At 34.9% G+C, this 4,447-nt stretch overlaps 1 long non-coding RNA gene across 3 annotated transcripts; it reads left to right on the top strand.

Annotated features, from left to right (window-relative positions):
* The first annotated feature begins 1,450 nt into the window (after positions 1-1,450).
* Positions 1,451-3,958, top strand: LOC122148077. Of its 3 annotated transcripts, none has more exons than XR_006162073.1 (3): positions 1,451-1,509; positions 1,846-2,030; positions 3,384-3,958. It is a non-coding gene; the product is annotated as an uncharacterized LOC122148077 (long non-coding RNA). The 3 variants fall into 3 exon arrangements; XR_006162075.1 differs by having other exon boundaries at positions 1,454-1,509; positions 1,885-2,030; XR_006162074.1 differs by having other exon boundaries at positions 1,461-1,588; positions 1,885-2,030.
* Positions 3,959-4,447: the final 489 nt, after the last annotated feature.

Genomic DNA, 4,447 nt, shown 5'->3' with positions numbered 1-4,447 from the left:
CTGGTGAGCAAGTGATGGAATGCTACATTTCTCCATGAAAAAACAAACTCATCTACATATTGTGAGTTAATTTTCAGCAAATTTTTATTTTTGGGTGAACTTTTCCATTAAGAGTATAGGAACAAGTTCATACTAGAATGAAACGTAAATGAGAACCCCATTAAGTCTCCTGAACTATGAAAAAGCAACCTCTAAGCAATTCGATTTTGGTCCGGGCAACCCTGAGGTTGCATTTTCCTCATGTTCCTTTTACACAGGCTGATGTTTACCAAAGCAATTCAGGTTAAGTGCTTTTGTTGAAGGGCACAGCTGCCGTATTCCCACCTGGGAAAAGAGGTAATGCAATCATGATCTCCTTGCCAAACTATAGATGCGAAATGAGCTATATGCTATGGATAAGCGGCATGCGCTGAAAGCCGTGGATGGGAAAGTCAGAGCGTAGACGTGGCTTTATATCCCCTCCTGCCCCTGTAGCGCTGAAGAGTGGAGATAATTACATATTGATAGGCGAGCCATAATTAATGATGATGAGCTTAGCGGCAATGCTATCTGCACAGGATCCCATCCAAATGCCGGGTGTGATTATGCCAAAGGCCTCACGTTGAGTCTTGAATCTATGATACAGTTTGATTCGGTAACTCCACTGAATGAAACGGCACGTTAGTTGGTCAATAGTTCAGGAGGTACCTTGCAAGATGAAATCAGGTCTGGTGTTGATTTCAGAAATCAATGTATTTGTTATTGACGAAGAGGTCTTGAGTAGGTACAGCTGGCCTGATCAACTAAGATACTTCTGTTTTGTTTTATCTTGTTTCTTCTTTTTGTACTTTATTGTGTCTTCCAATTGAACACAGTTCTCATTTCATTCTGTTTACATTCTATTCCACAAATAATAAATAACAAAAACAGCAACAATATTTTAATATTGTAATATTTCTAAACTATATTTGAAAATGCATTTGAAAAACATGCTGAGATATGCACCTTAATGATCATTTTTACCCGCCATCAAAAGAGAAAGCAGAGATAGACACTACATCTCTGTTTTAATGTCAGGTTTGCCTACAGACTTGGGAATTTTTGAGGAATAATTTAAGATGCTCGCTTAAACGATACTTTTTATGTTGCATTAAAGAGTCAAAAGTATTTTAATGAATCGCTTCACCCTAAACAATTCTCATTCTCATATGTTGAGAGTCAGATTAATTATACTGAATCACTTCATCCTAAACGGTTCCCTCTCATATGTTGCATTGGAGAAGCAAACTAAGTTTTGTTGAATCACTTTATTAATTTCAGTGGTTTTCAGTCCTGGTCCTGGGGACCCACTGCTCCACACATTTTGTGTGTCTCCCTTATTTAACACACCTGATTCAAATCATCAGCTCATTAGGAGAGAGATCCATGAACTGAACTAAAAGAAACGTTATGACTGTTTAAAATGTGAAGACAGATTATACAGAGGACTTGCCTGGTTCTCGTGGTCTTCACAGGGGATCTGTTTCCAGGGTTTGTCTAGTTGATGAGATCTTCACTGATATTCAGGGCTGTAGAGGTCGTCTCGAAGGGCCACGTTCCTTTCCTTTCAGTAACGCACTTTTTAAATCAAGTTATTTGATAACTGTTACTTTATTCATAAATATTATTTCACAATCCATGCACTCATTATATCTTTATTTGCCAGCTAATTAGCAACTTATTCCTTTTAGTAAGTCAGTGAATGTCACGTAGTACTAAAGCTGAGATTTTGCTATCGAGTGATCCCTAGTGTGTTTTGGATGCCTCGATTTGATATGTCTGGACTGCCGGTGTGTATCAGGTAATGTGTGTGTTTGTGGCCCGTAGGGGACAGGGCTTTGTGAGAGTGATGTTCCGTGTCTACAGGACTGCAGTGAGGACAGTGTCACTATGACTGATGGCGGGAGCTCTGAGATGGGCTGTGTTGGAGGTAGTGGAGCGTGTAATGAACGCTAACTCACTTTCCGCGGTTTCCTCTTTCTTCACATCCCTGTACAGTTCTCCTGGGCCAGGTACACCTGCTGAATGCACAAGTGTCTCTTTAATGAGCTGTGATAGTAGGGCCGTGTATGACTGCTGCTCATCCAATCAGAGTTTAAGTTAACAACTGGAAGTTTTATAATATTAATTTGACTGTTTTTGTCAAAGATATGAAATGCAAATGAAGTATCAACTTTAAAACAAGCCACAGTTCCATCATCATTCAGCGTAACAGATATTTATCTAAAAATGAAACAACATACTTATTCTGACCTGTACATGTTAAAATATAAAAGAAAAAGTTAGAATACTAAATTTGATTGTGTTTTAAGTTATTAAAAACTTCCTGTTGACAAATGGATAAAACCTAGTGGTTTGAAGGATGGTGGTAAATATTGGTACTGATCTAAAATAATTAATTAGTGTTTTTTTTTGGGGGGGGGGGGGTATTTTAGTAAAAAAAAATTATAAAAAAATAATAATAATTTGAATAGCTGATAATGGTAATGAAAAATTATCAAGCTATAAAGCAGGGATTATCAAATATTTTTTTGTCTACTGAACCCTGTTGATCTGAAAAATTTATTTAAAATACCACCAATGATTTTAATAATTAACAACAAATGACATGCAGGTAAACAAATAAAATATTTAATATTTTTTTAGTAAGCATTTAATTGTCATTAGTTTTTTATTGTTATATTTTTTACATTTTCATGTGATTTCATTAATTCAGGAACCTCAGTTTGTGAAACCTTGCCTTAAAGTGATTTTTTTTTTTTCAAATGAATGAAAATTAACATTTTAGAAATGAATACTTTAATTTATCAAGGATGCATTAAATTGATCAAAATGGCAGTAAAGACATTTATGTTACAAAACTTTTCTAGTTCAAATAAATGCTCTTTTTGTTTTTTGCTTTTTTTTTATAATATTATTATATATTGTTATATATTATGTTCTTTTACTTTTTGTATTGTTTTTTTCTAAAATATTTTGAGGAGAAAATGTGAATATAAATATATTAGAATGACATCATCATTTTTATTTTATTTGGATTTTTAAATGTAAGTTTATCTGTTAATCAGAATTTTTGCTATTTTTAAATAAGCAGTTCTGATCACAAAATCTAAGCTTTTATGCATATTTTCGTTGTTGATGGACCAGGTATCCTTCACCATTAAGGTTTTTTTTTTTTTTGGGTCAATCTTTAATTGTGGAATCGTCGATTTTGAAATTTCAGCACAAAAACAAAAACTCTGACTGGTCACATGTCAATCAAGTCTCTTCCTGGCTGGTTCTCAGACAGAATATGTAGTCAGTATTGCCAGTCAAAGGTCTTCCTACATATCACTAGTTCTTCAACATCTCTCTTTTTTTCTCAGCCTGTCTCCTTTAGTGTGACCTTGTGACCAGCGCTGTGGTGGGCTCACTGTGACACTTCCATGCTGCTGGGTGTCAGCAGTGATGATGGTTGGCCTTCAGTCCCAGATGGCTTCCATATGGCTGAACACACCTTCAGTGTCTGTGATTGATCCCTTCCCCGCTAAACACCATCGCGGTACACACCACACCCTCTTCCATGCATATTCACTCAGTATGTTCTTGCTCTTAATAATGCACACACACACACACACACACTGTTTATAGGCTGGTACTTTCCATACGTGTCCTTGCTGCATTGACAGGTTTGTGTGATGAATAGTCGAGTGCTTGTCATTGCTTGTGGTGTGCATTCTGTTCTCCTAGCACATGTTTTAAATACAGCTTGTCAAGTCAAAATGTTCCTCCATTCATCTGCAGAGACCACCAAAGTGCTGCATGGGGAAGAAATTGTGCAAAAGAAGCGGATATCACATTATGAGCTGCAAAATATGACGTGGCATGGGCAGCAGGAAATAGGGGGTTCTGCGCAGTTTGGGGGAGTAACTTTTTCTTTTAGACAGCAGCAACGTAATAATCAAACACACACTTTTACATGAATTTAACTTAACAACTATAATATAATATAATAAATTATAATATATACACAGTTGTAATATTATATTATTTCGTTTATGATATATGTTAGGACTGTAATAGTTAACACAAATTAGCACACCCAGTTACTTTTTTAAATTAAGTTCTCATTTTAATAAATTTGTTCGTGTGTGGTTGACACAGAGGAGTTTATTTATTTGTCTTACTTGTGCCAAAACAAATAAATGCATTAATGTGATTTAAAAATAAAAACAGTTTTTTGCATGTAAAGTAAAAATGTTAAGTAATATACATATGGAAAAAAATAAAAATTAAAAAGATTTAAGCTAATTTAAATATAAATAAATACAATAACATATAAATAATACTAAAATATCCCTTCAATGTAGCTGCTTTTTATTAATTGTTTTACTGTCCTTTTTGCTACTACTCTTTTGATTGTAGCTTTACTGGCTCAAAAGTTCCCCAA

The sequence above is a fragment of the Cyprinus carpio genome, chromosome A16, assembly GCF_018340385.1.
Source record: "Cyprinus carpio isolate SPL01 chromosome A16, ASM1834038v1, whole genome shotgun sequence".
Classification (NCBI taxonomy): domain Eukaryota; kingdom Metazoa; phylum Chordata; class Actinopteri; order Cypriniformes; family Cyprinidae; genus Cyprinus; species Cyprinus carpio.
The sequence above is the reverse complement of the archived record's forward strand: the minus strand, read 5'-3'. Positions and strand labels throughout refer to the sequence as shown.